The 23,484-nt window shown below is 45.2% G+C and overlaps 1 protein-coding gene across 2 annotated transcripts in view; it reads right to left on the bottom strand.

Annotated features, from left to right (window-relative positions):
• The window catches only part of tmem108 (transmembrane protein 108), a 38,750-nt gene extending 16,229 nt beyond the window's left edge, over window positions 1-22,521 (bottom strand). Inside the window, exon 1 of one of the 2 annotated variants that reach the window (XM_034560699.1) lies at window positions 22,019-22,521. The gene's annotated coding sequence lies outside the window, so the exon portion shown is untranslated. Of the gene's footprint in view, window positions 1-21,701; window positions 21,774-22,018 lie in introns of those variants that run through there. The other variant, XM_034560700.1, reaches the window with a different exon arrangement.
• Between the last annotated feature and the right edge of the window lie 963 nt (window positions 22,522-23,484).

Below are 23,484 nucleotides of genomic sequence, written 5' to 3'. Positions count from 1 at the left end.
TGCAGGTAGATGATAATAAGAGATGGCAGTCAGGGTCGCGACACTAAAACCTCCGACCGGAGGAGAGATTCCCCCTGGCTGCCGCTGGCAGTTTTTGTTGCCGCAACACTAAAAGCTCTCCCGCCAACACAGGAACCTGGATTCCCTTCCAGTGCCGCGGACTCGTTCCCAGATGGGAAGCTGGTGAGGGATCATGTCGTTGTTGCTGCCGGGTGAATGGAGGCCCTGCATGGACATTGCTGCTACATTACAAAACGCAGTCTTCCCCCCCCGCCCCCCGCCGCCTCATTCATGCCGACACACAAAGCGGCTCAGACCAAAAAAATATGCAGAGTCATCTGTCTCAAAAGACCAGGGTCATATCTTTGAACCGGTATATTTACAGCCCCGTGTGCTTTTTGAATGCGGTGCTGTTTTTTGGCCTGAACCTGCAACCTGGAGGTCAGGAACTTTGTGGACAGAGAAAAGAAGGCAACTTCCTGTGTCAGGAAAAGGCGGATGGCTACTCCCTCTCAGAGCCAACAATAGGGTCAGGAGTGACAAGGAAAGAAAATGGGGGAAATTTGAAATCCACAAAACAAAAAAAAGGACAAAAATATGATTATTATAAAATGAATCAAACCTTTTATTGATGAGACAACAACAACAACAACAACACTGGCTTCAACAATAATAGATCAGATGTAGAAATGCATCATAAGGACACGGCTTTACATCTTGCGCTTAGCACTGTGCACATAGCAGCCTAGCTTCCCACCGGAGAGGGAAAGAAAAGTTGCATGGCAACTGACATGCACGCAGACGGCAGCCATCACCATGGCAACCCTAATAGTACATTATATTCAAATTCATTCACAAGGACATTTTGGGGCCCAAAATGGGGGGAGTGGATTTGGAATTACCGAATTTCTCACTCCCCATAGAGTAACAAGCTTTTCTCTGGGACCCGGTGCAGGCTTTGTGTTTCCAGTCCTGCTGACGGGACCTGGTCCTGGTCTGAATAGTATGTCTGGAGGGGGCGCAGACTAGAGGCCAAAGCCAAGGTCACCCGGGACGTCACAATGAAATAAGCATGTGACTCCAACTCTCCGTGGCCACCAGCCGCAGGGATAACAATGCTTTTCATTTTGGACTTCCCTCTATTCTGTGGTTATGTACAGGAGCCGTGGCTGCAGGCTGGCTGCAGTCCCACAGCCGCCTGAGAGCTTTTCCATAACCAGAGGAGGAGGAGGAGGAGGAGGAGGAGGAGGAAGAGGGAAGGGAAGTGTGGGAGACGACGACGACGGTGCGAACTACAGCGTCGTGCTCTCACAGTCAACTGGACGTCGAATCTCAACCGTTCTAACCGACGTTTTTCTTCCTGCAGTTCCGATGCCACGCTGTCACGCTTTGGTTGATCTCTTTGTCACGTAGCTTCCCTCTGTGCAGAACAAAGAGACGTGAAGCGTGAAACCTGTGGCTGAGACATAATCGAAGAGATGCATACATGCAGCAAATTACAATCGGTGTAGGGAAAATCATCTTTCGGCGTTAACGGCGGACTTGCAGTACATACAAAAATCTGGTTACTTCAATGCTGAATTAATTGCATCAATTCCCAGACTCGATTTAATCTCAGCTGTGTGAGGCAAACTCAGCCTTGCCCTTCCACAGCGACCCAGGAGACATGCTGACACAGAGGGTGCCCGTTTTTTCCCTTTGATGCCGCTTTACCATTCGATGGAAATCCACGAACATTCCCACATCGCTCCGTTTCTCTCTCTGCCACAATGCGTTTCTTCCCAAAAACTGTCCGGAGGTTTGCGGCTGTAATTCAGGTCGGCTACCTCTGGGAGTGTTGACACCATCTTGGTGACCTTGCAAAAACAACGTACTGCTTGGCACCAATCATGTGAGACTGTGGCTTATTGTGCAACGGGGGAGGCTGATTACTGATTACTGCTGTGAACAATCCTGTTATGAGACCATTTTCCGTCAGTGGGAGGGTTGAAAAGCAGTGCCGATGACTCAAGAGAGACTCTGGGGCTTTTGATAACTTAATTGTCCAGCAGGATACGCACAACAACTGAATGATTACGAGTATTGATTCCATCCAACAACAAGCCTAAATTAAATGCGAGCAGCAAGAACCACAAAGCAGGAATAGGTTTCCAGGGAGCTCTCTAATCCTTCCATCCCTGAAGGTGGCGGCCATATTGCTGAGTCACAGTGGTGAGCTGAAAGTTTAGGGCCACTTCAGAGCAGCTAAATGGTCCACAGGGGAAAAGTGCGTATTTAAGTGCTTTATTTCTCGATTATCGTTGTATCGTCCCAATTACATTTTGTGCAATATTTTCTCTGTGAATCTGGCACACTGCTGCAATCTTTTGTAAATGGCCTAACGCCAAGCTGACTACAGAGGCCGACAGGTATGAAGGAGCAAGATGCAAACTTTTCAGGTTGAGTAGGCATGGGATGATTTGAAAATGTCATGTCACGATTATCGTGGCCAAAATAATTGCGGATCACGATATTATCCCGGTCATCAATCATCAAAACATGCTTAAAATTAAACTCTTCTCACACTAAAACCTAACGGAATCACTTTATTACATTTAGTTAAGAAACGGTTCATACAGTTGATTGTAGTGCAGGTGGATTTTTTTTCCAGTATTTTAGACCGAATATTAGACAAAAAAGGGAGATTGTCGATGGTTCTGTAGTTGTTGTGGATGTCAGGGTGAAGGCTTTCTGAAGATGGGTGTGACTGAGGTGAGTTTGAGACGGGGAACGGTGGAATAATACTGCGACCAATGTGGTTGAGACGGTTATGGACCTACAGAAATATCAACTTTTAAATCTGAAAATTCCTTCAACCAGTGAGTGAAAAATAAAATGTTGAGGTAACCGTTTCTGTGACTGGTCGACACAACAACCTCTCCTCAAAACCTAAACATGATGTCAGAGTATATAGGGAAGAAACTAAATGGATGGAAATTCAGACCACGCGTTAACCAAAAATCAGAGTTCAGCTATAACCAATAATATGCACAGAAGAGCTTCTCCAAACCAATCTCCATCTTTGAACTTCAAAAAGAAAAAAAAACACCTCCAGGTTCATGTTCACATGTCTCAGATCTAATGTGCTCAGTGAGCAAGCTGTCAGGTCACATCTACGTCTTGGCTATCGTCCACACGTTAACATATTTCATATGCTGAGAAGGCAGGACAGTGTAGCAGTAAAGATGATGCGCTTGTCAATCGTCATTAATGTGGAACCCACGGAGAACAGCACAGAACTGGAACGTACTCTTCTGAGCGTCACGATGCACTCACAGATATTAGCGTTTTTAATTCTTTAGCTTGCTTTGAAGCCCTCCATCCTCATAATTATGCATAGGGACAGTATGTCAACATTTTTTCCGTATTTCCCCTTTTTACATTCATTATGGAGGCGACATTATGTAAATCAACTAAGTGAAATATTGTACATCACATCTTCATCTCTTTAAGGTGATCACATATGCATTAGCAATACATTTACATTCACATAGTGACACGGGAATAAATACAAAAGTGGTTTACAGTTCGAAGAGTATTCTCTTTAGAACAACACCCTAAAGAAACTAGAAGGTAAATGATGGATTATAATTTACAATTATTTATAATCAGAAGATGTTGATTTCATACGTAGCCTAAAGTATGGACGACACTTCTTGCTGCACACGAGAGATTTCGATTTAGAAATATCTGTTATAGTAGGACCTTGATAAACATTATAAGCAAATACAAAAGTAGGCGCCCCGCTATTATAGTTCTGTCTACTATAACGGGGACAAAAGGGCCATAAATATAATTTTTAAAAGTCAAAGAAACAGTCATACCTATAATTGACTTTTGAGTTTATTTTTGGGAATGTGCTCCAGACACTTCTGTTTAAGCCATAACTACAAGATAATTCCATCCTGCAGCTTTTCTACACTTTCCAAATGTTATCGGACCGATTTGATCAAATCCTCTGTTGTGACACTCAAAAACAAGGATTAGGCGTATTTCAGTTTTTCTGTTGTTGTTTTTTTTAGGTAGAGAAAAACAGATATAAAAAAAAATAATGTAGCATCTTTATTATGGAAGATTTTCTCAGAAACATTTTAGAGATTGTTTATTTAAAATCTCAGCATCAACAGAGAGGAAACCTGCTGTGGCTCTCGCAGGACGAATGAATCTCTCACTTGTTCAAAGGACAAGTGAGGAAGAGCTCCTGTGGGCATACGAGGAGGAGGAGGAGGAGGAGGAGGAGGAGGAGGAGGAGAAAAGCATCACCAGGCCTCTCCATTTCTCAGCGTGCACACACACGGACAATTACTAAAGCGATTCATCAGAGGAATCACGGCCGGAGCCCGTTCTGTGGGCGTGGGAGCACATGGGAGACACCGATAGAGAGATAAATGGCAGCCGGCTCCATCTCCTCCGTCTGTACCGCCCGCAAAAGTCCATAACGAAGAGAGTTTAACAGCATGAGCTTCCTGTGCACGTCACAGCTGCTGTACGTCTTTTGGAGCTCTCAAGTCCTATCAGTCCAAGTCAAGTCATTGCAAAGTGCATGTCGAGATCTTACCAATTTATACAACTTAGGCTTTTGCTTTCAAGTTTCAAGCCGAGCAAGCAACATCTCATAGTTGTCCAAATCTGATTTCAAGTCTTACTTTTTGTGACTTAAGTTCAACTCAAGTCAGAGTGTCAGGGCAATTCCCCCATGAGTCAAGTCTCAAGTAAATCAAGTACAGAACAAGTCTTGAGTCAAAGATGAAGTAGTCAAGGTTTAACTAATGTCTCCCAGGAGTCAATTCCAACCCAAAGCTCAAGTCTCTAGTCTCAAGTCTTTAGGAAGTATCGTCTCAAGTAAGTCAAATCTTACACTAGTTCAATCCAAGTCAAGTCATTATTGTGACTCTTAAGTCTTAAGTCTCAGGCCTCACACTAAGTCTAATTAGTGTCTGGAGTCAATATCTTTGTAACTCGAGCTTCAAGTCTCACGTAAGTCAAGTCCCACAATGGTTCAAGTCACGTCTCATGTTCTCATTTTATTCACTCAAGACTGACCTTCAATTCAAGCCTTCAAGGAGTCGAGTCTCATTAGAGTCAACTCTCAAGTCTTTAGGGAGTCAAGTCTCAAGTAAGACAAGTCCGAGCCAAATCAAGTTTAGTCCCAAGTTGGTATTTTGATGACTTAAGTCCTTCCCGAGTTCAAGTCTTTTTTTTAAAAAGGTGAATATCCGAGATAGGGAGCATTGTGACAAGGCTAACAGCCCTAATAGTGCAAACTATGGCGTGAAGGGGAAGCCGGAGGATGGGTGCTACAAGTCCGAGTCGAGTCCTCGTTTTGTTGACCCAATAAGTCTCAAGACTGACATCAAGTCTGTTTTGAGTCAAGTTTGGGGAAAGTCCAGCTCCACAGTTTTCAAGTTCAACCTCAGTTTCGTGACGTAAATCCCGACTTTAGTCTCAAATCTTTAAGGCGTCACGTGGCCCGGCGGCATCAAACTCGGCATTCATTAAAACCAAGGCAAGGCCAGACTGTCTGAGAGGGGGGGGGATGGAATCAGTGGAACAAAGAGGGAGACAGGTAACGGAGCCCCGTGACAGACTTTGTTATATCGCTGGAAAGACGACACCGCAGACTGAATATCAAGCACTCGGATGATTGAAGCCGCGCTGTCAGTGAAGGAGTTTGATTAGTCAGACCTGACGGGCCAACCAACCGCAGTAAAAACTTCATCCGGAGATGACACCGATCACTTGCAGTGGAATCCATTGACAAAGGCCTTTTTTTTCCTTCCTATTATGGGATGAATACAAACAGAAATAGAAGAACCGGATTGGGAGAACTCCTTAGAGTGCTTCATCACGAAGTACCTCGATGCTCTTAGATGATGAACACCGAATCTGATTAGATGGATTTGTCCTATAAGTGGATAATATTTCAACAGCCGTGTTGTAGGTACTCTCACGGCTGGAGACCTGCATTACCTGCAAATGCTCTGCACGAGCGCGTTGCTCCTCTAATGAGAGAGGTTTAAAGGTAGTAAAGGTGCAGACATTTGGGATTCAGCTCAGCCTCGCCACTGTCTGAGTCGTAAATATCCTTCCCTCTGTCTCCCTCTCTTCCCTCCGTCCTCGTGTCCACCCCCCCCCCCCTCCAACTGACTGCTACTGCGAGCTGCCTAGGGGATGAAGAGTAACGTGAGACTGCGGCGTCACGTCCCCCCCGCCCCCCCCCCGCTTGTCACAACCCGCAACACAATCAAAAAAAAGGAGCGTCACTGCAGGTGAAAGGGGCTTAAGATGACAGGTACATCCACCACACTTAGTGGACGCGTAATGACCCCCGGCCGCCAGAGACATTTGTTTTCTTTATGCAGCGGTGTCAACACAATCCAGACACTCAAAGGAAACGCTTGTTTTAACGCATCCCAGCTCTGCAAGGGTCACGTTAGAGCAAATCTACAACATGTCCCCCGACGAGGAATAATAATAATGTGTTTTTTTTCAATACGGCCTTGAATATAAATATCTGATCACACCAGAGGATTGTCTGACTGATCCAGCTGATACGAATGCACAATTACATAAATACAGATCTGGATAGCATTTTTATTTTGCGAGCAGCATTTGTTTCAAAAGGGGATATTTGTTTGTTGTTGCTCTGCACTAATGAGGCGAGAACGATGTCATGTGTGTGGACTACGCGTTGCTTTCCGTCCACTAAAGAAGAGAAGAGTCGGCAGACGGCAGGTCAGAAGGCAGCATGAATAATGTAAGAAAAATGATCTTTTACAAGACGTTTGCAGCTTGGAGAAGAAGTGAATAATTAGACTGCACATGGAGCTCAAAAATCTGTTTTCTTAAATGAACACAACCCTTTCTTTGGCCTTTTTTCTCTTTGATATCTCAAAACATTCGATCAAAGCCTCATCTTTGGCTTCTGTCTCGATTTCCAGAGCGCTACATCTCACGGTGTCAGATTGATATGTAAAGTGTGCCTCTCCAGCTTGGCCACATTGATTATCGGACCAGCGCCGCTCAATGAGGCCACCGGTATTGGATAACAAGCACATAATCCTCCCCGTAATGGCTGTCAAAGATCTAAATTTACAGCAGGAAAATAGGTTGGGAGACCTTTGATGAAGTGACCTCATCCTCCTTCTTTCTCCAACTTCAAAAGCATTATTTTTCCTTTTTAGAAAGACTATTTTCAGAATTGATTTAAACTCAACTAATGTGGTTTTGAATACAGCTCCTGATTCAACTTCCCAGAGGGCTGAGACCGTTCGCTGAACGAGTCTGTTCAGTGATAACTCTTCACGGCTGTGTGTTCTCCAGGCATGGATCCTTGGCGGGCTGAGGATGATAGACTTACTTTTGCATATGCGCTGCCTTAAGAAGGCGTGGGAGGCTGTTACCGCTCTCTAAAGTGATCGCAGCGGTTCTAACACGGCGGCTTGATGTTGTAGAAAAGCCTTGAGCTTCATCTCCAATCTCTCTTTGCTCCCCTACTTCTTTAATGTCATGTCAAGCTTTCATCCAAATGAGTATCCTCTTCTTCCCCTTCTCTCATCTTCACTTCACACTTGGTCTTCTTGCTCCGAGTCCCTTGAACCAAAGGGGGCGTTGGAAAGCTGCCAGTCTGGAAACTGGCAATTATGGGACATATATAAATATATATACTAACAAGAAAACAAGAAATCTCAAAGTTTATTATAGCTGTGTGTATCTCTGTGCACATTTCAAGAGACGGCACAGAGATGACGCCTGTCAGCATACAAGTTAAATGCTTTAAAGCTGCAGTGATCAATATGTTTATGTTGACAATAGATACAATTTACTATTTATAATGTCAAAGGAGCTGCTCATGGTGACAAACAGGGCATTATTACCCTACTGCAGTGTGTTTCGGTTCACTCTGACTGCTCTCACCAGCAACAGTAACAAAAAGGGGAGGGCAACATCGAGAAGCTGTATTTCTGCAAATGGATGCTAGTGTTGCTCCATGGCTGACAGGTTTCTCCATAAAAACTTTATATGATAATAATAAATCAGTATTGCGTTCTTGTCTTTTTCTGCTGCCTCAGAAATGGACAAATTGACAATTGATTGATTGAAAATATAGTTTTATTTGTAGTTTTTTCCTGTATGAATACACTTAAAACTCAAGATATAGTGTGCCATTTTGACACCATTTAAGTCTCGATTTCAGCTGCTATTGTGACTGAGAAGTGACATTTCTACGACTGAGACATTGTTGAGACGTGTGTGAGCTGCGCTCGTGCACTGGAAAGACTTCTGATTGTAAAGATTAGCAGAACTACAGAGGGTTGACGACAAAGTCGGGGGAACATTCTGCAGAAAAAATGAGTCGACATAAGAAAGGGTTCACTTTCCACTGTTTAGCCCTGAAAAGCCCTGCAGCCCCTCTACCATCAGATGGATATGAATCTTATCTGAGGACACACCTGCATCTACCAGCCCCGTTCGGCCCAGGAAGCGTTTTGAGTTTCAGATAGAGACCGGTCGAAAGAGTGACAGTGATTACTACTATTGTAAGAATGTGACTTCTGCAGAGAAGATAAAAGGAATAATGCCGTGGAGGAAATCTGACGTTTATGATTACATGTTCCAGAGGGCAAACATTTGTTTAATTCACTTATAGACGTTCTGTATTTTAAGGGGTCAAATGTGTGCTGTCCAAAACGTCTGCGTGTCCAGGAGGGGTGGAGGTGAGCACTACATCAGGTTCCCCTGTAAAGCCGGTGACGTGGGCGTCCTCCATCTGACAGCCTGTCTGCAGCAGCTTGAACACCTGTCACAGATCACGTTCTGCCAGTGAAGGTGACGGCCGGCACAGAGTGCATTCGGCTGGAGAAGCTTTGTAAAAATGAGTCACATTTCTTTATTAGTTGTATTTTTCAAAAGGTTGTGAATTACTTATTTTTTAAGATTTAACATCCAAGTGAATATATTCAATCTGCAACCGACGTAAAGTCCGTGTGCAATTATACAACCATAGAAGAAGAGCCACCTTCCTGAATAAAAAACCTGCACATTTGCCTCATTTTGAACAAAAGCTTTTCAAATTATGGTCAGACTTGTAAAAACATTTTCAGCACAGAATGACACTTAAGAGCAAATGCAAATGCAAAAAAAGATGAACAAAGTGAAGAATTCGTCATTCGAGAATAATCTGTAAAATAACGTTGCGAGTATTTTGCTTGCATTTCTAATGAATGCATCGGATGTGTGTTTGTGCCTTTTTATATTTGGAGAAAACAGTTAGCAACATTCATTGGACATCCCGGCCAATCACCTCGCTGCTCAACCTGTTCCCTGCTCTGATTGGTGAGGCAGCAGGTATTTTTAGCTCCGGATCGTCAATAAAAAGGCAGACACTTCTCCACATTGAGACAAACTGACAAGCCAACACTACAGCAAAAAACAGCATGACACAGCACTGCAACACCGAGGGCGCTGTGAGCCGCGATGTGCCCTGCAGCCTCCCAGCGTGCGTCACGGTGATCGCTAGGCCTCCGCGACCTTTACCCTCTCGCGCAAAGAGCAGGTGAATCTTTAATCAACAACGCCATCGATACTCACGTCGCAGAGAGCGAGGACACGCGCTTCGACACACCGACTCAAACCTTTCGGGACCGGTGAGTGTGGAGGCACTATTAGTGCACTGCGGCACAACTGCTGCAACATTAAACTGTCAAAGTGCTTCTGCCTAGAAGTCCCCAACGTGGAGCCGTTTCTGAGGGCCGACAGAGTTAGTGGTTGTTGTCCACTGGCCTCCGAAGTGACGATGACTCACACGCCGATAAAGTTGAAACTCAACCGCCCTGACATCCAGACGAGCTCCGACGAGAGGACGGATACTCGCATATGTAAGCAGGGTGTTGCAGAGCTGCGTGTCTAAATGATTCATGTCATCTAACAAGAGTATCGTGCGTGAACATGAAATGCAATGTTATTCGCCTCGAGGGGGAGGGAGGGGGGAGATTAAAAGATGTTGTGGCGTAAGATGACAAAACAAGAGGTTGCACCGTCTCGGCCTGAAACCCAGCCCTCCTTTTCTAGTTTTTTTTACTCCACGCAAAATAAGACGGGTTGCCACCAACAAAGAGGGCGTAATATCACAAACAAGTTTAATCCCTTCAAATCAGCATAACAGATCTAACAGGGCTTATTTCAACATGCTGAGGGGTTGAACAACAAACCCTGGGCCGTTGGAAGTCTGATGGCACTCACGTTATCATTATTGTTAAAGATGCTGTGAAATGCAAGAGACTGATGCAATAGAAGAGTCCCACCCTACGGATCGGGACCCCCTGTGGGGTCGTAAGATAAATCCGAGTGGGTCATGAGGTAAGGCCATGAGATAGGAGATTAAAAACATATTGTTGCTTTAAAAATAGTGGATATTTGACCTAATAATGTACCATCTTAACGGCTGATGAGGACCAACAACAAATAGGGGGTTTGGAAAATATTTTGTCAAACGTATTCATCCCAAGATTAAGAATGAACTCCCTCAAATATAATACAGTGTAGTTTTACCTCTTCGGGTCTCTAAAAAACATTTTTAAAAAAAAGAAGTGTCAATACAACATAAATCTTTTGGTTGAAAAACAGCGCTTCAACGAGTAACAACCCAAAAATGTTGGGAAAGATAATATGCTGAGTGTCTTACACCTTTAAAACGCAACAAAGGAAACCCCAAAAGGAAACCCCAAAAGGAAATAACTAACCGAGAAGATTCTTTCGTTGCATAACAGTGCACATATTTCAAGATGTTAGGGAGCAACATTGCGGCAGCAGGCGGTGGAATTAAGCCTTTTCCTGTAAACATACAATCTGATAATCTTACTATTAAAAGAGTATGAATCACACAGGAGCTATGTCCGCAGCAGGACAGGGAAAAAGGCCCTTTGGTGCATTCAGGAATGTCCATGAGCTCGACACATAGAAACCCAGTGCTGCACACAAGAGCTCGCGGAGCTAAAAAAGGGGGAAATACTGTACATATTGTTTCCACACACCTCAGAAAAGTCCAGGAAGTTCCTCAATCCACACACACACATTCCTAACTGTACCCCTTGACGCAACCTCTCGTCTGGTGACAATGGCAGGAACGAAAGGCACTGGAGAAGGATGTTTTTTCTGGAGGGGAGGGCGGCTATTGTATCTTCGTTTCCTTGAGCGGGCGCAGCAGAGACCGCTGAGAGCCAGCTGGGTTCGAGTGACCGAGAGGAGCAACATCCGTAAAGAACGTCCAAGGTCCAGAGATTTCCCGCCGGGCGATGACCACGTGTCCGGAGACGGGGGGAGAGATGTTGTATTGTTCTCCTCCTCCTCCTCCTCCTCCTCCTCATCCCTCCTCTGCTCCACCCCCCACTATTAGTGAGGCGGATTAACTTCAAGAGCTGCTAGTCCAGAGAGTGTGTCTGGCTCGCTGTATGCGGACACACACACACACACACACACAGATACACACATACACAGACACACATCGCATCAATTACGCCTTCTCCACGCGATTCAGGCTGACGGAGGAAGGCAGATGCACTCAGCAAAAACATGACAAGGACAATTGGCCTGAAAGTGGAGAATTTACTCATGGGTGAGCCGCTCGGTTTCTCAATTCTCACAACATGCTAACATACTAAAGGCCTAATAAGCCAATTACACCAGGACTATATTGCATGTGGTGCAACACACACACACACACACACACACACACACACACAACAATGCGTGCAAGGCCGGCAGACTCCGGAGGTGACACAGTTTCAGAGTGATGGAGCCCGGGGTCCTCCATCCGGACAGCGGTGACCTTTCTTCTGAAGCCACCACAGGAGAGCGCGATGATTAGAGAGGTGGTATTTGGTTTGGAGCTGGGAGTGTAAAACTGGATGGAAAGGGGGCGGTGGCAGCCGCGGCTGTAATGCCCCGGGACCGATGTTCACCTGGAGATGACAGAAGATATGACGGCGTGGGGACCCGACAGCGTTGACATTTTAAAGTGAGACCCGACCGAGGACAGTCCAGTGGGAGTCCGCGGAGGAGGTGACAGAGGGGAATCATGTGGGTTAGCATCACGGTGCAAACGAAGCAAGCGATTCATGATGACATCTCTCGGAAGGAACCAACTCGTTGTTTATTGGCAATTAAGTGATAACATGTTTTGTTGTTCAAAAAATGAAAATACATATCTCTGAAAGCACACACATTAAATTAATTAAAAATAAACTGCAATGACAAACTCAAACACTCTTCTTCTTTACCCGTGACTCCATATTGTCAACGTGATTTAAATATGGCTGCAACTAATTAATCTATCTAGTATTGTCACCATTATTGGATAATCTGTCGTTGGGATAATGGAAATCACTCACAAAGTGGCGTCTTTGTTTTGTCCAAAATCTAAAGAGACTCACTTTAAAAAGATATAAAATGCACATTCTAACAATGACAATCCCAACAGGTTTTTTAAGAAGGTATAACGTTCACCATGTTCACCATCTTAGTTTAGATAAGGTACAGAGTAAACTATTAAAGTATATTAATAGTTTACTTATATAATAAAATGATTAAGTCTGAAACATGCTCAATCTATACAATAAGCTACCTCTGCATGCTCTAAGGACAAACCAGCCACGCTGCTAAATGACTTAGAAATAATGATAATAAGATTATTGTCTGTTCATTTTCTGACACACGATAAATCAATTGTTTTGGCTCTGAAGTCAAAGCACTGAGCAGCGTGTTTACTTTTTCTCTTGGACCTCAGAAAGCTCCACAAGCAGTTTGGAAACAGTCCCACTTACAAAGACAATGCTTGTTGGTCGTTGCCAACGACTGAAAACCTTAAATGCGAAACAGCCGCCGATATCATGTCGCATACAACAATAATCTGCCCCGTGAAACTGGGACAGGCGGGTTGATAATCGCTCTCCTGCTCGCAGCGTCACGCTGAACTGCTGTGAGCAAAACACAAACACCTCATTCTGAATCCGACGTGGAGTCCTCCTCCTGTGATGGAGCTACATTTAGAAAGCTCTGTTTCACAACGCGGTGACTGCAGGCTGCCGGTTAATGCTTCCAGCTTTGGCGTGGCTTTGAACAACTCTGATGCAACAGGATCAGGAGAGATGAGGGGGCAGCTTCAGGACCTGCGTGTGGTAAACACGAGTGTTGCTAGGCAGCCTTTAAAGTTGTTGACGAGTGTTGACGAGGAGCTTCAGCGTGGACTTTCGAACATCCGACATCCATCAAATATCTCTTACAGATGCCTATCGGAGAAATAATGAAGCAATCAGTGCAACCACTCAGCACGCTAATTACCAGCACGAGCCAGGACGCCCACCGGCAGCTTCTCAGGGTATGTGTGTGCGTTTTCTGCGTGTGTGTGTGTGTGTGTGCGTGTGTGTGTGTGTGTGTGTGTGTGTCGTAAAAAAAAAATGCTTTCCAATAGAAAAAATGTCTCACCAACAGACGTTTAATTACCAGAGGATGGAGCGCTTTGGTTTGCCTGTGCCATCACTCATGGCTGAATTAATGGATAGGTAAACAAGCCGGACTCAGCGTGGTGTGGATGAGATTGGTGACACACACACACACTATCACACACAAAAACACGCACACACAGTCAGCAGTGTTTAACATTATGGATGAAGTGGTGGTGCGGGGGCCGTGGTAGGGCAGAGATGGAGCTGAGAGCTTGTGGGGTGATTTGTTTGTTAGGCTTCACAAAGTCTACGATTGAGTGATAAACCACATGTGATACACGCCCTTTTGTTCTCAGATTAAAACGAGTGAAATAATGAACAACGTGAAGAGGATAATGCCGACATTTCATTTGGAAAGTTCCTGGAGTTTTTGGTGTCGGACCGATTAGCAGATGGGTGACAAATTAAAGGAAAATCTACGTGTAGTCTAAAATCTAATTATATTAATTAAATATTAACTACAGAGAAAAAGCAGCAAACTGTTATGTATGAGCTGAAACCAGTAAATATTGGGCATTTTTCCTTTTTATTTTTTAACCTCTAGATTTAGTTTATTGATTTACTAACTCTTTCTTTGCATTTAGCTTTCGGCTGGTTTCAACCGCCACGGAGCAGAGCCGTAAAGAGACAAAACTGTGCCAGACGAAGTGAATGTCAACGGCCTCGCAGCGGCCTGTTTATCGGAGTTAAATGTCAAATGTTTGGCCCCACGTGGGACTCCATCACTCCGCCGCCTCCATCACTCCGCCGCCTCCATCACTCCGCCGCCTCCATCACTCCGCTGCCTCCATCACTCCGCTGCCTCTCTCTTCTGTGTGGTATGTTGGTCACGGGACAATACATCGGGGATGAGCAGCAGGATCTATTATCAGTGGAAGAATGGAGCGAATGCCCAGGGCCAAACCTCACCGACATTATTTTAAGAGTTGCTGTGGTGACACAATTTAAAGGATCATTGACGGACAACCATTGGATGCATTTCGTCTGCTGTTGAGGCGTCTTTGGGTTTCTCACTTCTTAAATTCACTTCCCGGGCCGTAATCCATCACAATGAACATCAAGTCTTCATTCGGTTGGATCAGAATCACAATCCTTGTTGTCAGGATTAACCCGCTACAGGAGGCATGTACTGTGGGCCTGTCATTATTTCTCCCAAACTGTGTACATGTTGTAAGTATTAAACTAAATGCCACATGGTGAACCTGGTGGCTTCGGGCCCCCCTGTGTGGGTCTAGGGGGGTCCTGCTGATGCAGACATCACGTTCACTGTCATGTATTAAAGTTATGCTCTGCAAAATGTCAAGTATAAAAGCAATAATTTTCATGAAGCCAAACACCTGTTTTCGTTTACTTTTAATGTGCGGCACTTTTTCCATCGATAGCCATTCATGTGTAATTGTATGCTGTAATAAAAAAGGTGTGATGCAATGAATCCTCTCAGGCCACAGGTTTGTCAGGCACCGTCGTACAGATTATCGGCTCAGTTTTCCTTGTTGCATTTCTCACATAGTTGTTCCCACTCGACACATCTAAAGGGCAAAAATGTGTACACGTATGTTAAAATATTCCCCCTGCTTCCTGTCTTTATGCTAAGCTAAGCTAACCCCCCCCCCCACCCCCCCTCCCTGTGCTGGCACAGTGATCAACAAACAGACACGAGATTGGTATCGATCACCTCACTCTCAGCGAGAAAGCAAATGAGCCTAATCCCAAAAATGCCAAACCATTTCTTCAAAGGATTATTGGGGTAACATGTTCAAACACACTGCTGGTTTGGTCCTTTAAGCCGACTGCGTGCAAAGGAAACACGAAAGAGGTGGAATAAATCATGACGTGTCGAGAGGGAGAGAGACATTATTGCAGTTACTACGCCGTGTGCGACCTATCGTGTGTACCCCCAGCCAGCTGCAGTCTCTTCACAAACAGCCTGCGCAGCGACCAGTGTACCCAAAACATCAAGTCATCTCTTCTTTCAAAGGACACTGTACTCTTCAGGGAGTGATGACGGGGGGGGGGGATTGGCTTGTGCTGTCCGTTCTCAATACACATGGGGTGATCTGGGTGGACACATGGACCTTGAGGTTTCAATGGATCAGGGGCAGAACCATGTGCAAGTAAAACTGTGAAAGTTAGCAGCGAAAAAGACCGTGAAGGACGCTTCGAAAGAGGAAATATTTCCAGTTTTTTTTTTTTTAAGTCTGCCCAGTGGCCGTCCACTCAGTTGTTGTTGTTGCCATGTTGTTCTCACTCCAGCATCTGTCTCCATGGTGATGTAGCTGCCACAAACCACAATCCCTGCCACCACTACCAGCACCACACACACTTACACACTTACACTTACACACACACACGCACACCCACACACTCGGCAAAATCCCACTGTGATGCAATAGTTTTTTTTCCTCCAATTTTAAATGCCACTTAAATGTATGGAAATTAATTTGCGGGACCAACTCCTCTCTCCATCTTATTGAGTATTAATGCCGTCTCAGATTACTAGACAGCTTTCCAGCCCCCCTGGGGCTACGAGTCTCTCAGACTTCAGAGCGAGACGGAGAAGGAGGAGGAGAATGGGAGCAAAACCACATAAACTGCTCTCTAATTGGGGGTGACAAGCATTGATAGTTTCATATTTGAGGAGTTCTCCCAGAGGTGGATAATGCAATGATTACAATGAAATGTCAGCTCCCATGAGACATCTGGCGAGGAAGACATCGGATACATATACTGTACCGCCATTCTGGCTCACACGCCAGCAGCACGCACACAAAGACTTACTTTATATCGCGGCCAGACTAATCTTTCTTCTTCCATCTTCTCTTCCATTTAATTTTACCTCATGTGACCTGGGTGAGGATTTTGCCTTTTGCATTGCATTGCACTGCACATGAGTCACATCAGCCCTGCTGCTCTTCAATCAGGCTCTCCAGCAGCCATGAAATAAGCCATATGCGGCATGGGCAGGGCACATGGTGAAAACAATGGTTTGATATTCTCAAAAAGCTCCAGACTTCCTTTCCTGGCATTCAGACTGCAGGCAGCGTGAAAGCGAGTAGCATATGGCCGTGTCCACACTAACACGTTCACATTTAAAAACACATCTCTTTTTGCAACGATCACACTGACGGAGTTACAGAGCACCGAAAGAGGATGAGTTAAAAAATGCTACCGAGGAAGAATACGTTTGACAACTCTAGGATTACCTCCACAACAACGGAAACGAGAGGAAATGAGTGAGACCTTTGATTTAGGTGGCAGGGTAAAGTAGCAATGACCAAGCATTTAAGACAATGCCCCCGTAACCTCAATCCTCCACAACAAGTAGCTGCCGACAGTGATATAGAGCGCAATAACAAGATCTACCATGGGGAGGGGTCTCCTCAGTCCACAGCATATGGTGCCACTTTAATCTGCAGCCTCTATGAGAGGAGTCTGCACTGTAGACAAGGTTTGATTTCAACTGATTTCATGCTCAGAAGGCTGGATACAGAAGGAATATGAATACGACTTGCTGTGACCCAAAAGTAGAACTGACAAGTATTCACAAATTATTTAAAAAACATGCTTTTTGGTGTTGCGAGAAGTTCAGCGCTGAAAGAACAAATATCCAGATTGAAGAAGTTGCCAAGGAAAACAGAAACTAGTGGTTTTCGCTTGCTCTTTTTATTTATTTTTTTTATTTTTATACAATAAGCACTTTTCTTGGCGAGAGGATGGTGATTTGCTTCCTCGGGGTCACGACCTGCCTTCCACTAGAGGCTCTGAGTAATCCTCATAGGTGAGCCCAACCTCAGACCCCGTAATCATCGGGCTGACACCTGCTGGTATTGTCCCCCTCCATCACATGACCCCCAGGCTGGGTTTACAAGGGTAACGTGCCCCCCCTCCCACAAGGCCTTCCAATAATCCTATTAGACCCAGTCATCTGAGTTGCATTAAAAAAAATGTGATAATTGATCCTAAAACACAAACCCTCTGTGTCCCGAGGGTGCCTACAGAGGAGTTCCCGTGTTTCACTTTTCACATGTGGGTATTAAACAAGCCTCATATCACAACATATGACACATATTTGATCCTTTTTCAGGATCCACTGGTTTAAAGAGGCTCTCAGATGTCAACAACACAAACACTCCCTAAAACAGACGAGAAAGGAAAGAGTTGTGTGATCAGTGACCGTTAAGCTTAGAGCTCTGAAAACTGTTTCCTAGACTGAAGGGATGAAGCCTAAAGTCCAGCCTCATGACTGCCTTATACAAGAAGGCACAGGAGATTTATTAAGCATTTGCACTTCAGAGCATTTCATATAAAAAACATTTAAATATATATCAAAATATCAAGGTTGATTTATTGCCTGATTATAAAATAGTACTACAACAGACAACATATCTAGCTTTTCTTTTTGCTTTTCTTCCTTGAATTACAGACTTATTTTGTGTGAAAATTATGTTGCAGCAATGAGTCTTCATCCTGAAGGTTAAATATTTCAGATTATAGTATTTCAGAACAAACCTTTATCATAAAGGTCTGTAGTCAAACAAGCCTAGTCTCCAGCCATGCTAGCAGCTCTGTGAGGCTGCACTTTCAGCTAAATGCTAACGTCAGCATGCTAACACGCTGATGTTCCACATCTTAGTTTAGTTTGTTAGCGTGCTATGATTTACTGATGATGGGCCGATGGGGATTTGCAGGTATTTGGTTAAAAACCAAAGTATTGGACGAATTCAATATTTGACTTGCTGGTGGCGCCAGATTAAAAGTCATCAACAAAGTTATTATAATTCATCCTGAGGCGAACAAGAAGGCCTGTACTAAATTCAATGCCTATTTACAAGTTAGTTTGATACATTTCAATTAAAAATACAAATGTGAAGCTCATGGTGGCACAATAAAGTCTTTAGGATACATCATCTGGAAATCCTGAACGTTTGCACCTACATTTCTGCCAATAAATCTTGAGGATGTGGAGATATTTCCCTTGATAAGTGAAAACTTTGATCTGCTGAAAGGTCCCAGGCTCATCAAAGTTATTAGGGTTCATCCTCTGGGCACCATGAAAGTATGTACCAAATGCCAATAGCTGTTGGGATCTTTCAGTCTGGACCAAAGTGTTGGACCGGCTGACGCATGGCTGCTAGCATGGCTGCTAGCATGGCTGCTAGCATGGCTGCTAGCATGGCTGCTAGCATGGTTGCACCCACTTCTACTGTGATTGGGGATCCTCAACACACACAGCCATCAAGGCCTCACTGGTTATTCTGGAACAACAACTAATAATGAAACGCAGGCTAAAATCTCAATCATTTCCCCCCCCCATTCAAAGCTAAAAACAAGCTTCTGTGTGTGAGAACTTGGGGTCTGCTGCACCTGATCCTCAGCCTGCTTTACTAGCTCTCTCAAATACTGCCCAAAATCTCTAAAGCAACACTCAATAATCGCCTTACATAACACATTATCAGGGGCTACTTCCTGGGGAAAGGGATGGGGGGGGCGGCTATTTGGGCTCTTTCGCCCCTTGGGTCCCTCTCGGCACAGAGGGTGACCATCAGTGGGTGGAGGTGCAGATTGGAGTGGCATGGCTGCAGCTGAGGAATGTGAGGAATTCCCCTTGTAAACACCTCACGCTCTGACGGTCGCCAAACTCTTATCTACCCTCGCCCATCGCCCCCTTTCATCATCATAATGGTTCGTTATTCACTACCTCCTATCTGCTCCACCTGTGCGTGGTCGGGGCAGGTGGGGTTGTTTACCTGAGGCACTGATACCCCCCAATGGTCAACAGAGCCTGCGCTGATACCACTGAATACGGTATGAAGGCTTCCAACGGTTCACACGGTGAAAGAGAGAGGTTGCTTTTGGCTTTTTGAAGCATGACTCGCCGCCTAGTCCCATGGGAACCGTCTTTAGCTGATAGGATCAGAAGTAGCTATGGGGGGGGGAAATGTATTTTTCGGCTTGCTTTTTTAGAGTGGCTCCACCCCCCACCCAGTGGTTCCTGTATACGTGCCCCCCCCCCACCACCTCTCTCAGCTTTAAGTCATTTTGAAAGCAGCGGAGGGCCTTCGTTAATACTGTGTGGCGTTTACAAAACACATGAAAAGAAATGGCACAGGCACCGGCTGGCTTTTTCCTCCCGTTGCTTCGGCTAAATCCTGTTTTGTCAGGCCGGAAGAAGGTGCAAAGTCCATCGCACATACTGTGGAGCGCGAGGGGGCCAATGGGGGCCTGCATTCCAGCTCATGGTGTACCACTCTCTACCGGTCATCAGCGATGCTTACTTAAAACCATGAAAGCCATGAAACACTGCCACGGTCACATTCCCCAACAGTTTCCCATCAGCTCGGACTTTCTGCTGCAGGAGTCAGAAACCAGATTTTCCTTTTTCCTGGAACTTCCCCGATACGTTTGTTTAAGGGAGGTCTGCTGACGTGGATGTGAAAGCTGATAGTTTCCGGGCTTTTTTCAGTGTAATGTAGACTTTTCCTGACATTGCCGATAAGAGAGCAGCTGTGGAGATTGTTCAGCCATAGCCCTCTAATAACTCTTCCTAATGTTGACAGTATCACACCAAATAGGAAGGTGTTGAAATGACTGACACACACTTTGGCCTCCATCACACGGGACAACATCAGAAAGAATTGGAAGGATTTGTTGGCAATTTTCCTCTGAATGAATTGATTAGAATATGTAAAAACACCCATCACATACAGTATTCCCAGAGCCCCAGTTGACGTCTTTAAACACTGTGTTTCCTTGATCAATATACATACATTTGAAAATATTACATTTTAAATGATATAAACTAGCAAGCTGAATCTGAAGAACCGTTTTAAAATGGATGGATTGGATGGATGAACGAATGGATTTTCATGAAATTGTACAGATTTTCCTTGTCCCAAGAGGATGGACATTTACATTGCGCGTACTCCTGACTTGAGGTTCACATTTGTTGGTTTTGTCTACATCTTGATTCTAAAACATTATATTGAACATCAACATGTTCGCCTTGTTATTGTGACGATGTTAGCAAGCTGACACGCTAATTCTTGTTGCTTCCGGGCATCTTTCTACCGAAGCCCAGAACAGCCGAACCAAACAGTAGCTTTAGATAAAGTCATTCGCGTTATCGAGTCGGCCGCCGTAGTCCTCCTCTATACGCTCGGCACGCTGGAGAAGTTTCAGTTGGTTGCAATCTGTAACCTCGCCACTAGATGTCGCAAAAAAAGCCGCACACTGGACCAATTCAGTTAATCAAAAACAAAAGGATTTGGGCCGATTGAACGTTTTTCCCATCAAGTATTTTCTGATCAACAGCAATCTGAAACATAAATCATCTCTATGTATCTGGTTACAGTCAATGAATGTTGCCGGAGTTTGCAGCGCGGCACGATATCTCTCCAGATGCACAAAGAATAAACGTCCTCATTACTGTTAAGTGCTTCGCTCATATGTTCCCTAATACTCATTCATGGTATCACAGCATGTCAACTCGCCCCGAGGAAGCTGTCAGCTACAGATGTCAATACCCCCGCTGACCCCTCTCCCTCCCCCTACCACTGCACACACATGGCACTGGAGGATTGTCCTCCAGAACAAAGGGATTGGGGGGTTTCTGTGGAGAACGGGCAACCAAACATTCCTGGCACAATGGAGAGAGTGGCCGGCAGGTTCAATTAGTACACACTTTACTTTATACTCCGTACTCTCCCAGTGTGCTTGAAAACAAAGCTGGAGCTCCACACTCAAACGGGGTATTTGGTGACGCCGGTTTGTTCACGGTGGTCGTACATTTTAAGAGAGTTCCTCCTATTATCTGCTTTGTTGCTGCCATGTTGCCTGAGAAATAAACCACTTGAAGGGCACTTAGGACAGAGATCCTCAAGCTGCAAGATGGATTGGTCTAAAAAAAACTTTTAACTCCTTGTTTTTGGAAGTAAACAAGCCACTGCTGTCAATAAGCCCGGCCACTGCAAGACATCTTTACCACGAATCCTTCCAAGAATTTAGTGCCACCCAAAGTCTAATGAAACACTCCACAGCACATTTTCCAAATAGACCATAATAATCTCATTTTCTTTCAATTTATAGGATTGCCAAGAGAGAGTAAAACATTTTGAATCCCACACAAAACATGAATCCACCAAACAAATTATGTATCTATACCTTTCTCTCCAGGGAAATTAGGATTTTCCAGAAATCTTCCAGAGAACTGACCACCACCACCACCACCAGCACCAGCAGCAGCAGCAGCTCAACTTCAGGGCATTACATGACGCTCCGGACTCACAGCTCACCATACACTGTCACAGTCACAGTTGGATGCAGCACTGGAAACCTTCAAGCAGGGATTTGCAACAAATCGGATGCTCGGCCAGATCAAACACGCAACACGGCCAATGAAACACCCTCACAGGTAGGCAGCGCGGCGCACGGGGAGCCGCCTGACCCCCCCGAGTAGAGGAAGAAACCGATGCACTCACCTACGATACACAAGGTGCGCCGTCGCGTCGGGTACTTGGCGTATCCGAGAGAAATGAAGCCCCAAAGCCGCCGCGTCACTCTTCACACCATCCAGGCGCACGTGTCGCCGGTGCCCCCGCCGAGAGAAATGTCACCATCAAAAAAAAAAAAAGGGGGGGGGGGGGGGGTCTTTTGCATGCGACGAGAATGCCAAGCGAAGCCCGGAGACCGTGTGTGTGTGTGTGTGTGTGTGTGTGTGTCCGCGCGCGGCGCGTCCGGCCGCTGGATGATGAGACGTGTAAGGTGCGCCCCCCTCCCCTCCCCGTTATCGCCGGACCTTGTGCGCCAGCCTTGACGGGACGAATGAAAATAGCGCGCGCGTGTGTGTGTGTGTGTGTTGGGGGGGGGGGGGGGGGACGAAAAACTAAAGTGTCCGCCTCGGGGCAGCGTGATTCCGCCGCTGTGATCCGCCGATCGCTCGCTCGCGAATTGCGTGGTGCGCAATTAAAGAGGCGCGCAGGACGCCGGTGCCACCCACTAAAGGAGGGTTCTTTTTCTCTTTCTTTTTTTTTTTTGTTATCGTGGCGAGTGTCTACGGACGGGGAATTTTAATGAGGGCTGCTGCAGAGTTTCCCTCCCACTGTTCGGAGGGGTCTGTGCTGGAATCCAACTGTCCCGACCCGAAAAAGAAAAAGCTTAAAGTGACCTTTTCGGGAGAGGGAGCTGTTGGCCACCGGCCAGTCGGCACAGTGGGAGATTAGCCCGCGGGACACCTGTTGACTGAACACAAGCTTCAGGATGTCCTGACTCGGTGCTCGGTGATGGTGCCACTTCATCCCCACAGCTCCGGCTGGTCTCTCGTGGTGCACTGCTGCAGACACCGTGTCAGGCCTCCATTAAAGCTGCAGGACGTGTGAGGGACCAGCTTCAGAGCGGCTGATATTCATGTGAAACATGCTTCATTGGATATCCAAAAGTCATGCACTAAATAAAACTATTTCCTACAGCTTGTTTTTTTATTCATTTATTTTATTTAGGACAAAGTCAGTGCACAATTTGCTCCAGAACCTATAACAAAAAAAACTTGCTTGAGGATAGAAGACATTGGACCATTGCAGGCCATGTTCCTTCCTGCTGCACAGAGCCACTGAGTCATATATTAGGCAGGGAAGGAGAAACAAATGACAATTTATTCCTTAAATTAGCGTTAATTAAAGATAATAATACATACACATGTCCTGCAGGCTCCAGTGGGCCTCTTCTTTCCCCGGATAGTTTTAATCTTTTTTTAATCTGACAACTCAATCAGTTAAAAAAAACAACCAAAAAAACCTTTTAGTTTAAGTTATACTAAAATAGATTCCCATTAGATCATTTCACAAGACTATTGAGGGGGGCCGCTTGCCATCTATAAGGGGTCGCTTCACCTTTTCAGGTCTTAAATGCAAATATGTGAAACCCACTGGTGGAACAGCTCACAATGTAT

This window comes from Cyclopterus lumpus, chromosome 20, assembly GCF_009769545.1.
Source record: "Cyclopterus lumpus isolate fCycLum1 chromosome 20, fCycLum1.pri, whole genome shotgun sequence".
In the NCBI taxonomy this organism is placed as follows: domain Eukaryota; kingdom Metazoa; phylum Chordata; class Actinopteri; order Perciformes; family Cyclopteridae; genus Cyclopterus; species Cyclopterus lumpus.
This window is presented reverse-complemented; position numbering and strand designations above follow the sequence as displayed.